The following is a 13,632-nucleotide window of genomic DNA, read 5'->3' on the forward strand; positions in this document are numbered from 1 at the left end:
CTCTGTCCCTCATATTTTAACAGTTTACGAGGCGAATTGAGCATTTTTTAATGTTTAGTTTAAGTTACTAGATTAGCTTCACGCAGTGCCCTAACCATTCCCGTGTGTGAGTCTGTGTCTCTGTGTGGGGCAGGTCTGTCAGTCTCTGTGGTGCTTAAAGTGATGCAATGCCACCCTCTGCTGGCCTCCACACGCCACTGCACAGGCATTGGCGGAGGGTGAAAACCAACAGGGATTCATTCAGAGAGGGGGAGGGAGAGAGCAGCTGCTCACAGCACCATCCAAACTGATGTCTTTTCCATTGACTGATCTAAATGTCCTTTAAACATTGTAACTGCAAACACTTTCATCACTTCCTCTGGAAGTTCATTCCACACACAAGCCAGATTTTGTATAAAATAATTACCTCTCATGACTTTTGTAAATCTTTTTCCTCGCATCTTAAAATATCCCTCAGTTTTGAATCCCCAACTCTAGGGAAAAGACATCAGTCCTTCAGCTTATCTGTCCCCCTCACGAATTTTTAAACCTCCGTAAAGTTACCCTTTAATCTCATCCTCTCCAGTGAAAAAAGTCCCAGCATACCCAGCCTCTCCTTATAGCTCACTCCCTCCATTCCCAACAACCTCCAGGTTAATCTCTTTTGAACTCTCTCCAGCTTAATAATATCAATGTCAGTAATATCAAAGTGAATAGTCAAGGTGTTTTCTAAGGGTATGGGGAGACCAAAACTAGAGGGCATAGGCTTAAGGTGAGAGGGGAAATATTAAAGTGACCTAAGGGTCAGCTTTTCACCCAGAGGTTGGTGTGCCTATGGAATGAGCGGGCAGGGTGACCAGACTGGACACAGTATTCCAGAAGGGGTCTCACCAATGTCCTGTACATCCTCAACATGACGTCCCAATTCCGATACTCAAAGGTCTGACCAATGAAGACAAGTGTGTTAAACACCTTCTTAACCACACGATCTATATGAGATGCAAATTTTAAAGAATTATACCTGATGGCCGAGGTCTCTGTCATACAACACTGCCAAAGGCTCTACTTTTAATTGAAAAAGTCCTGCTCTTGTTTGATTTACCAAATCCAATGCCTCGCATTTATCAAAACTAAACTCCATCTGCCACCCCTCAGCCCAGTGAGTGTGATATTACTGCCACCTCACCCTCCCCCTTCAATTTTAAAACACCCATCCTTCTCCAGGAGGCCTGCACACTCCGGCCTAGATTTTCACAAAGACTCTGAGCTTGGTTTGCCTTGTGTGGTTAAAGTGAGGAGGGACAGATTGCAGACACAGTCAGTGGGGAGGAGAGGCTGGACAGTCATCATCGATCAGGAAGAGGGCAGTCGCACGTTGGAGGTGGCTAAGAATGATCGGTGCTTTGGGATGAGCAATTAAGCTCTTCTTCCGTCTCTGGTGTTCAGTAATAAATATCTATTTGAGACCCTTCATTGTGCAGAGTGTGTCTGCAGGATTTCTTTCCCTAATATTGCAGACTTCAGATAACAGCGATTAAAGCTGTTCATAGTTAACTTCGATGGCACAGCACGTACACTCAATATCCGACAGTTGAGACAAATATCTTGCATTTGTTTAACAATACAAAGTGTTTTGTGTAGTTCAGTAATGATAACCTGATTATAATAAATCCACACCGTGCTGAAAGCTGACACTTAAAATATGACCCAAAATCTGGGTATGGTAGTTGTAGTGGGCAATGTCCCTGTCTCTGAGCCAGAGGTCTGGATTTGATTCCAATTCCTGAACTTATGTGGTAGTGATCCTAGCTCTGGACTAGAAGTTCTGGATTCAAGTCATGCCTGTTGGAGAGGTATGTCCCAGCATGTCAGGACAGTCTGATGAACAAACACACAGGAGAATACTCTTACAGCTTTATGGGTATTGCTGAGCGATGCTCGTGTCCCTACCTCCGGGCACAAAGGTCTAGGTGTAAATCCCACAGAAGTGTCTCATTATACATCTGAACAAACTGATTAAAATGGATTTAGAATTGTGACTTGATGGAGAAGGAAGAGGTGTCAGTATTGAATTTCAGAATTTAGGCCCGGGATGACTGAATGTACAGCCATTTGTGTTGTTTGGAGTCACATTTCGCAGCAGTAAAGGTTTATAAAATCAGAATGGTCATGGGTAGGGAGAATAGTCAGGGGTTTTAACCAGGTTAAGGGCGTCCAAAACTAGAGGGAATTGGTGGAAAGTGAGAGGGGAAAGGTTTTGATGAGGCCTAAAGAGCACCTTTTCATGCAGAGGGTGGTGTGTGTATGGAATGAGCTACCAGAGGAAGTGGTGGAGGCTGGTACAACTACAGCATGTAAAAGGCATCTGGATGCTGACAGGCCTGCCGAGCTTTTCCAGCAATTTCTGTATTTCTTTAAAAAATACATGCATTTTAACACAGATATTCTGAATACATTAAATATTTTATTTTTTAATGACGCAGGGCCATGTAAACATATTTCAAATTGGCCGAGACCATTGTTCTGCTAAGGATATGGCTCTGTGTATGACAGCAACAATGATACACCTACATGGAACAGGGAATGTGATGGAGACTTAGTTTGGACAATGTACAAGGAGACCTCACATGGTCCAGTTTGGGAGAGGATGACATTACTGTGTGATTCAGCTCAGAGAGGGAGAAAATGTAATCTGCCAGAGAAGGAATGGCCTATTGCTCTCTCTCTCTCCTTCATTGTCCCTCATCACAGCAATGTGTGCGAGCTAAAAAAAAACCTCTACAGTCATCATTACCGTTCTTATTTTTATGGGATCCCTGCAGTGTTGAAACAGGCCCTTCGGCCCAACAAGTCCATACCAACCTTCCCAACCCATGCCCCTAATTAATGCACCTAACCTAGAATTCCCTGAACACTACAGACAATTTAGCATGACCAATCCACCGAACCTACACATTTTGTGGTAGGAAACTGGATCACCCATTAGAAACTCACACAGAAAAGTGGAGAATGTGCAAACTTCACACAGACAGTCACCCAAGGCTGGAATCGACCCCAAGTCCCTGGTGCTGTGAGCCAGCAGTGCGAACTACCGTGCTACCCTTTGGGTGCTCCCTGACCAGAATTCACTGGAATCTACTCACTGCCTAAAGCAAAGGGAATTCCGCCAAATCCAACTGTCCCAGAATGAAATTCCATTGCTAGCAGCTGTGTGAGTACAATACCTTCAGAAGCAGAATAACGGTTTGGACAATCTCAATTTTTACTTTTGTCATGAGTTCCATTAATATCTGGACAACCTTCTTTCAAATTAAAATTGCAAAAATTTTGTTCATCTGTGTGTGTGTGTTTGTTTGTGTGTGCGTATGTGTGTGTGTGTTTGTGTGTCTGTATGTGTGTGTGTGGGTTTAGAAAGGGAAGTATTAGACCATAAGACCATAAGACATAGGAGTGGAAGTAAGGCCATTCGGCCCAGTAAATCCACTCTGCCATTTCATCATGGCTGATGGGCATTTCAACTCCTGCATTGTCCCCTTAGCCCTTAATTCCTTGTGACATCAAGAATTTATCAATCTCTGCCTTGAAGACATTTAGCATCCCGGCCTCCACTGCACTCTGCAGCAATGAATTCCACAGGCCCACCACTCTCTGACTGAAGAAATGTCTCCGCAATTCTGTTCGGAATTGATCCCTTCTGATTCTAAGACTGTGCCCACGGGTACTCGTCTCCTCGCCTAACGGAAACAATTTCTTAGCGTCCATCCTTTCCAAGCTATTGTTTATATTATTGCAATACCCAAACAGTTTGCCATTCATCTTTCCACCATAGTTTGAGTAACATTGCTCTGGATCATAAACGTGTTGTTTTAGCAGATTAAAGAAACTAGCCTGACTTGTTCCTAAAACTGACCCTGACCCAGTCTGAGACTGATATCATCGGCCACATCACCAACCTGGTTACATTTAACATTTGTTGGTAGCAGTGGAGGAGTGGGACGAGAAAAGGAAACAGTGACCCCAAAAAGCCGGGGAACTATAGACGGGTGAGCCTGATGTCAGTGTTGGGTATGTTGTTGGAGGGGATTCTGAGGGACAGGATTTACATACATTTGGGAAGGCAAGGGCTGATCGGGGTAGACAACGTGGCTTTCTGCATGGGAAATCATGTCTCATTAATTTGATTGAGTTTTATGAAGAGGTGACAAAGAAGATTGATGAAGGCAATTTGGTAGACATTGTCTATATGGACTTCAGCAAAGTGTTCATTTAAAGAACAAAGAACAAAGAAAATTTACAGCCCAGGAACAGGCCCATCGCCCCCCAAGCTTGAGCTGATCCAAATGTACTGTCTAAACCTGTCGGCCAATTCCTAAGCATCTATCTTCCTCTGCTCCCCACCTACTCATGCATCTGTCCAGATGCATCTTAAATGAATCGACCGTGCCTGCCTCCACCACCTCTGCTAGCAACACGTTCCAACTGCCCACCACCCTCTGTGTGAAGTACTTACTGCGTGTATCCCCCTTAAACTTTCCACCTCTCATCTTGAAAGCATGACCTCTCGTTACTGAATCCTTCACTCTGGGAAAAAGCCCCTCTCTATCCACGATGTCTATACCCTTCATGATTTTGTAAACCTCAATCAGGTCCCCCCTCAGTCTCCTTTTTTCCAGTGAAAATAAACCTAACCTACTCAGCTTCCCTTCATAGCGAGTATTTCATTCTGATTGGTAGACAGATTAGTAAGTTTCAGTCACATAAGATACAGAAGAAGCTCGTCACATTGGCTTGAACGAAGACTGGAGGCTTGTGAACAGCAGTGTGCTGTAAGAATCAGTACTGAGTTCACTGCATTTCATCATTTATGTAAATGATTTAGATGTGGATACTAGGGCCATAGTTAGTAAGGTTAAAGATGACATCAGAAAGGTGGTGTAGTCGATTATCTCAGAGTACAACAAGATCACAATTAGATGGGACAAAAGGTCAATGAGTGAGAGATGAAGTTTTTTTAGATAAATACGAGGTTTTGCATTTTGGGAAGGCAAATCAGGGCAGGAATTATACACTTAATGGTAAGGTCCTGGAGAGTGTTGTGAAACAAAGAGATAGGGCTGCAGATACTTAGTTCCTTGAAAGTGGAGTCGCAGGTAGACAGAGTGGTGCAGAACACATTTGGCACATTTACCTTAATCAGTCAAGCATTGAGTATAGGAGTTGCGGTGGCATGTTGTATCTGTACAGGATGTTGGTGAGGCCACTTTAAGAATACTGTGTACATCTCGGTTTTCTGCAGAAATGACTTACACGGGAGTCCCAGGACTGGGAGTTTGAGCTGTTGGGAGAGGTTGATTAGTTTAAGGTGTTTCCCCCTGGAGTGTCAGAGGCTGAAGGGTGACATTATAGAGGTTTATAAAACCATCAGGAGCATGGATATTCTGAACAGCCACGTTCTGCTCCGCAGGGTAGGGGGGTCCAGAACAAGAGGGCATAGGTTGGAGGGGAGAGGGGGAATGATTTAGAAGGGACCTGAAGGTAAATATTTCACACAGAGAGTGGTGTGTGTACAGAAAGTGCTGTCAGATGAAGTGCTAAAAGCGGTTACAATCGCACATTTAAAAAGTGTCTGAAAGAGGAGAGATATTGGCCAAATGCTGGCAAATGGGACTGGATCAGATTTGATATCCGATCGGAGTGAACAGATTGGACTAACGGGTCTGTTTCCATTCTGAATGACTGCCTGATTCTATAAGAAGGATGACGAATAATTCTGAAAGGACCTTTAAAGTGGGAATTCTCTTCACTGGAAGTTTATCGTGGCCACATGCTCACATTGATTGAAAGCTGCATTAGGTAAATATTTGACAGAGAAGTGAGTCATGGATAATGGGATATAGACAGGAAAGTGGGGCTGAGACCCCAACCAGATCAGCCACAATCTTAGTGCCTGGTGGAGAAGGCTCAAAGTATCTAATGACCCACTCCTGCTCCTCAGTCCCATGTTCCTGTGTTCCATTCAGCCCCTCAAACCTGCTAGACAGGAGCAGTTGGAGGCTACTTACTGCTATCACCCTATGCACAGAAACAGAGGAGACCATTCGGCCCTTCAAGACTGTCCCACACGCTTTGAGGTGATTTGGGAAATGTAATTGGGAAGCCCAGGCTGGGTATGAAAGAGGCCCCTCATCTCTCTTCACATAGCTTCCCCTCTCTGCAACTTGTGCTTCATTTGTTGGTCATGTTGTACACAAAGATTCACTGAGAATACAGCCCATATATCTCTCCCAGAGATGGGTCACAAAATCATCTGGTCTCCCTGACTGCAATATGCAATACCAGAACATCCATGAAAATAACACCCAATAACTTTTCAATAACAGAATGGGAGAACATCAGAAACAGGAGCAGGTCGTTCAACCCCCAAGCCTGCCTTGCCCTTCACTAAGATTGTGGCTGATCTGCTCTCGGTCTGAAATCCTCTTTAATACCCAATTCTTCATAGCCCTCACCTCTCTGACAGATCAATATCCATCTACCTCCTCTTCAAATACTTTCAGTCATCTCGCTCCCCGAACACTCTTCAGAACAGAAATCCTGACATTCAATCCCACCTGTTTGAAGAAAACACTTGCTGCTCCTATATCATGGCTTATTGAGATGAAAAAAAGAGGTTGAGACAAGGGTTCAGGTATTAATGACCGACCCTGATATCAAGGCAGTGGTTGCCTTCTGTTGACATCAAGGACCTTAACAAAACTGGACTTAATGGGAATCAGAGTAACCTCTCCAGTGTTTGGGGTCAAACATGTCACAAAGGAAGATGTTCACTATCTCAGTCCTGGGTCACCTCTGTGGGACATCCTCTGGGTAGCTTCCTCTTCACAAACATCTTCAGCTGCTTCATCAATGTCTCCCCTCCCCACCCTCCCCACCATAAGATCAGAAGTGCGGATGGTCGCTGAAGATTCCACAATGTTCAGAACATTTTGTCCCCCGTCAGCTCCTGAACTGGTCTGTGTCCATGTGCAGCAAGGCCCAGACTCCATTGAGAGTTGTGCTGTTAACGTGTCAGTAACATTCATGTAACAGCACTGCCTGACACTGCACATTGCCACAATAAAACAAGAGTTCATTCAGCACCTCACGCTGGTTTCACAGGAATATGAGGAAGTCATTCCGCTCATTGACTCTATTGGAGAAGAACAGGGACAGCCCATTCAGTGCCTCCAGCCTATTACTCAGGAAGAGAAGGAGTCCAGTGTGATGGACCACACCAGAGCCCCTCGAAAATATTTGAAGGCAATAGCCTAGATTCTAATGTTTTCTTATTTTAAAGGGAATGTAAAGTGTCTGTTCCAGATGCAATGTGACAGCATCAAGAGAAAATTCAGAGACAGTTGCAGCCAGGAGACATTCCCTGAAGCTTCCAACTCTGTGGAGACCCCGATAGTTTTTGATGTTACTGAGAAACCAAACCCCAGAGATCCTAATCAGCGAAAGCTGGCCACACCCATTCAGGCTGTATTAAAATTAACCTAAGGCATCCCTTGCTGTTGACCCAAGTGGTCTTAACTAACCAGCTTGGTAACGATCGTTCAATCTCTCTCTTAAAAGTAACCAGGACAAAATAACCTCTTAAAGCTACAGCATCATCACACTTGTCAGTACATCGAGCTGTCAAACAGGAACCAGGGGTAACCAGTCAGGCCATTGGCTCTGTCCAATCAGACGAGGAAGAAGTCAATCAGTCCGTTGAGTCACTTATACAGGAACAGTAGGAGGCCAATCCCACCTCCATGCACTTACACAGGGGGCAGAATGTGGTAATTGATGCTGATTCCTGATGAATGTCTTATTCCCGAAACGTCGATTCTCCTGCTTCTCGGATGCTGCCTGACCTACTGTACTTTTCCAGCAATCGACGCTCTATCAGTTCAGGCAGCATCCGAGGAGCAGTAAAATCGACGTTTCAGGCAAAAGCCCTTCGAGGAGGAAAACTTCTTCAAGGCAGGCATCCTTGCAAGAGGGTTCGCAGTAGGGTTAAAATCAACTCGGTAAAAACAATGACTGCAGATGCTGGAAACTCTGATCACCAGCATCGGCAGTCTTTCGTGTCTCCTAATTGATGCTCTAACATGATGAACAAGTGGGGCAGAGGCTGCACAGACAGACTGCTCCACGTTGTTCCTCCTGGCTCCGTTGCTTATGATCCACGCGTGGGAATTTAACGTGGTTTCCTCGTGGTGAGCAGGGAAGCCATATGTCTTGTGTGAGATCTCAAGAAGGCATCTTTCATCCCCAAGAAGACAGCCTGGTGTTCTCTATGCAGGTTGGAAGCTGGTGGAAATGGTTACCTGTTTCAGATGGAAGGTATTGTGGCTGCTGTTGGGGATTGTGAACAACCTGACGTTCAGTACAGGGTTCACTCACCGACTGCACAATAACATGGGGAGAGTTAATTAAGGCATATAAACTATTAGGAAAGTCACGTTAGACTGATGAATGGACTCTCTAAGTTCAAATAATGGTGATCTTGCTCGTGTTGACCTTGTCTAGTGCACGTCCTGTTCAGTGTATCCTGTATGCCTTACTCTGTCCAAGTCTATTTCCACCCTATGATCTATCTGGCCATGCTTACTATGATCTGCCTCCACTGCTCATAAACAAAGTGTTTCCCTGTACTGAGGTACACATGACAATAAATCAAACCAATCAATCCTGTGTAAAGTATGGAATTTCTCTCCCTGTCAATGTCTGTTTTGGAAATAATTGATCGCTGCCACTCATCGTGTTTCAGCGTCACCATTTCTTCGTCTCTCACAGCTCCACAGATTAAACACTCAGCTTTTTCACTCATTCCTTTGAAAGGAGATCAAATCTGTAGAAAGTGCCCCAAATGATCTCTCAGCAAGGCTCTACAACAGCAGGAAGATGGCTTTACTTATGTACTCGAATCATCTTACAATGAAGGACAGCATACCATTGACTGCACCCATTACTTACACAGGGTTTGATTCAGAGCAGTCAGCATAGACTTGTGATTGGGAAATCATGCTTCCCAAATTTGTTAGAGTTCTTTGATGAAGTGACCAGAAAGGTTGATGAGGACAGAGTGGGAGACGTAGTCTCTATGGATTTCAGTAAGGCCTTTGATAAGGTTCCATATGGTAGGCTGCTCAGGAAGGTTACATCGCGTGGAATGCTGGGGGAACTGGCCAATTGGATACACAGTTGGGTTGTTGATAGGAAACAGAGGGTTTAGTGGAAGAATGCTTGTTTGACTGGAGGCTGGGTCCATAGCTGTTTGTTATCTATGATTATCTATGATTATCTGTGACTGCAGACACATAGACATGGGATAAAACTTTTCAATGATCTCTGAATCAGCCACGCAAGACACTCTATTGTATCAAACTGCTCTGAGGTCTTAAAGGATAAACCTGGACAGAAAACCTGGACCCAGCCTCAGTATCGGAAAAAGGGAACAGGAAACACAGTCCTGTTGACCCTGCAGAGACTTCCTTCCTAACGTCTGAGAGCTTGTGACAACAATAGACAATAGACAATGGACAATAGTTGCAGGAGTAGGCCATTCTGCCCTTCGACCCTGCACCACCATTCAATATGATCATGGCTGATCATTCCTAATCAGTATCCTGTTCCTGCCTTATCTCCATAACCCTTGATTCCACTATCTTTGAGAGATCTATCCAACTATTTCTTGAATGAATCCAGAGATTGGGCCTCCACTGCCCTCTGGTGCAGAGCATTCCACACAGCCACCACTCTCTGGGTGAAGAAGTTTCTCCTCATCTCTGTCCTAAATGGTCTACCCCGTATTTTTAAGCTGTGTCCTCTGGTTCAGCACTCACCCATCAGCGGAAACATGTTTCCTGCCTCCAGAGTGTCTAATCCTTTAATAATCTTATATGTCTCAATCAGATCCCCTCTCAGTCTTCTAAACTCAAAGATATACAAGTCCAGTCGCTCCAGTCTTTCAGTGTAAGGTAATCCCACCATTCCAGGAATTGACCTCGTTAACCTACGCTGCACTCCCTCAATAGCCAGAATGTCTTTCCTCAAATTTGGAGACCAGAACTGCACACAGTACTCCAGGTGTGGTCTCACCAGGGCACTGTACAGCTGCAGAAGGACTTCTTTGCTTCTATACTCAATCCCTCTTGTTATGGAGGTCACCATGCTATTAGCCTTCTTCACGACCTGCTGTACCTGCATGCTTGCCTTCATTGACTGGTGTACAAAAACACCCAGATCTCTCTGTACTGCCCCTTTACCTACATTTATTCCATTGAGGTAGTAATCTGCCGTCCTGTTCTTGCCACCAAAGTGGATAACCATACACTTATCCACATTAAACTGCATCTACCATGCATCTGCCCACTCACCTAACTTGTCCAGGTCACCCTGTAATCTCCTAACATCCTCATCGCATTTCACCCTGCCAACCAGCTTTGTATCATCAGCAAGTTTGCTAATGTTATTGCTGATACCATCTTCTATATCATTAATATATATTCTAAAAAGCTGCGGTCCCAGCACGGATCCCTGCGGTACCCCACTGGTCACTGCCTGCCATTCCGAAATGGAGCCGTTTATTACTACCCTTTGTTTCCTATCAGCCAACCAATTTTCAATCCAAGCTAGTACTTTGCCCCCAATACCATGCGCCCTCATTTTGCTCACTAACCTCCTGTGTGGGACTATATCAAAAGCTTTCTGAAAGTCCAGGTACACTACATCTACTGGATCTCCCTCATCCATCTGCAGAGTTACGTCCTCAAAAAAGTCCATAAGATTAGTCAAGCATGATTTCGACTTCATAAATCCATGTTGACTCTGACCTATCCTGTTACTACTATCCAGATGTGTCGTAATTTCATCCTTTATAATAGACTCCAGCATCTTTCCCACCACTGAGGTCAGACTAACTGGTCTATAATTTCCTACTTTCTCTCTCCCACTTTTCTTAAAAAGTGGTATAACATTAGCAAATCTCCAATCTGCAGGAACTGATCCTGAGTCTATCGAACTCTGGAAAATAATCACCAACGCATCCACGATTTCCCGAGCTACCTCCTTCAGTACCCTGGGATGTAGAACATCAGGCCCCGGGGACTTATCAACCATCAGACCGAACAGTCTCTCCAACACCAAATCCTGGCAAATATAAATTCCCTTAAGTTCAGGTCCTTCAGCCACTGTTACCTCTGGGAGATTGCTTGTGTCTTCCCCAGTGAGCACAGATCTGAAGTAACAATTCAATTCTTCTGCCATTTCTTTGTTCTCCGTATTATATGCCCCTGTTTCTGTCTTCAAGAGCCCAATTTTAGTCCTAACCATTTTTTTGCCTTGCACATACCTAAAAAAGCTTTTCCTATCCTCCTTTATATTCTTGGCCAGTTTACCTTCGTACCTCATTTTTCCTCTGCGTATTTCCTTCTTAGTAATCCTCTGTTGTTTTTTAAAAGCTTCCCAGTCCTCCGTTTTCCCACTTATATTTGCTATGTTATACTTTTTCTCTTTTACCTTTATATGTTCCTTAACATCCCTCGTCAGCCATGGCCACCCATGCCTCCTCTTGGGATCTTTCTTCCTTTTTAGAATGAACTGATCCTGCAACTTCTGCATTATACACAGAAATATCCGCCTTTGTTCCTCCCCGGTCATCCCTGCTAAGGTATTGCACCATTGAACATTGGCCAGCTCCTCCCTCATAGCTCCATAGTTACCTTTATTCAACAGAAATACTGTCATTTCTGACTGTACCCTCTCCCTCTCAAACATTTACAGAGCTTTCCCACAGACTGCACAGAAACATCAGGAATGGATTAGGCCATACAGCACATTGAGCCTTCCTCATTGTTGTTCATGTTCAAACATCTCCACAATGCACTTATCCCACACAATGAATATATCCGTTAATGTGATTAACCTTGGGAAGCTATAAAATAGGAAGTGCAGTCGTCCCTTTGGTCTGTCGAGTTTGCTACCCAATTCAATAAAATATTGGTTGGCCCTTTACTTCCACACCATTCTCCTGCTCTCCCACCATCCCTTTCCTGAATCTAAATCTGTATTTATATTCAGTGTGTTGGCTTTCTGGTTCGAGTGCATTCCCCAGGTTCACCAGTCGCTGAGTGCAGACATTTATTGTCATCTCATTGGAGAATAGCCTGCCTGTACCTAATACTGTGACTCCTTGTTTTAGACACCACAGCCAGGGGAATTATTATCCCTTCTTCCAATCTGTCTCACCCTGTGAGAGCTTTATATATCTCACTGAGATCTCCACCCATTTTCCTAAACCCCATGGAATGCAGGCCCAGTCGCCCCAAACTCTGCTCCCACAACAAACCTGTCATCACAAAGATCGGTCTGGTCATCCTTCACTGCTCTCCCTCAATGTCAGGTTTGTCCTTTATGAGGTACAGAGACCGAATCTGCACACAATACTGCACAGTGTTTGAGATGGGGAGTCACCAAGGCCCTGTATAACTGCAGTAAGACACGCTTACTCCTGGACTCAAATTCCATTATAATGAAGGTCAGCACTTCATTGATCTTCCTAACTGCTTTCTTTCCTGCAATATTGCTTTCAGTGACTGGTGTACAGGGAGATCCAGATCCTTTGCAATGTTAAAGCTCCCCACTTAGTGGGTCTATGCACACTGGTCAGTGTGTCAGTGCCATTCCCAGTATTGAGTTCTGGGTTCAGACCTCACTGCGCTGCAGGGACCTCAGAGGGCTATGCAGAAGGAAACAACAAAAAGGAGCATACATCCCTTTGTAGATCAACATGTTTCAAGCAATCCCTTTTCGAACGACAGTCTTCCAGTCTATTGTTCCCACAAAAGGGCACACCGTCACCTCTACCCACATTGTTCTCCATCTGCCACGTATTTGCCCATTCACTCCACTTGTCATAGTCACCTTGAAGCTTTTTTACATCGTCCTCACCCACTCACAATCCAACATCCTTTAGTTCTGTCAACAGGTTGGGATATATTGTATTTGATTCCATCAACCAAATGTTTCATGGGTATGGTGAACACGTGTGGCCTGTGCACTGATCTCTGTGATATCCCAGCAACCTTCCTCTGTTATTTTATTTAAAAATAATATTTATTTCGTGAATCTGGGTGTGACTGGTTGGGCCAGCATTTATTGCCTGTCCCTGGTTGCCCTTGAGAAGGTGGTGGTGAGCTGCCTTGTTGAACCACTGCAGTCCACTGTGGATTCAGTGACAGTAACACCATTGAATGCCAAGCAGCAGTCGTTAGATTGTATTTTAGTGGTAATGGTCATGGTGTGGCATTTGTGTGACATCAATATTACTTGCCACTTCTCAGCGTGGATACTGTCCAAATCTTGTCGCATTTGGACATGGCCTGCTTCAGTATCTGAGGAGCAACAAACATTGCTGAACATTGTACAATCATTAGCGAACATCCCTACTTCTGACCTTATAATAGAGGCAAGGCCATTGATGAAGAAGCCCTGAAGATGTTTGGGCCTAGGCCACTGCCTGAGGGACTCCTACAGACTTGTCCTGGAGCTGAGATGCCTGACCTTTATCAACCATGACCATCTTCCTCCGTGTCAGGTTTGATTCTAACCAGCGGGGAGTTTGCC

This window comes from Chiloscyllium punctatum, chromosome 13, assembly GCF_047496795.1.
Source record: "Chiloscyllium punctatum isolate Juve2018m chromosome 13, sChiPun1.3, whole genome shotgun sequence".
In the NCBI taxonomy this organism is placed as follows: Eukaryota; Metazoa; Chordata; class Chondrichthyes; order Orectolobiformes; family Hemiscylliidae; genus Chiloscyllium; species Chiloscyllium punctatum.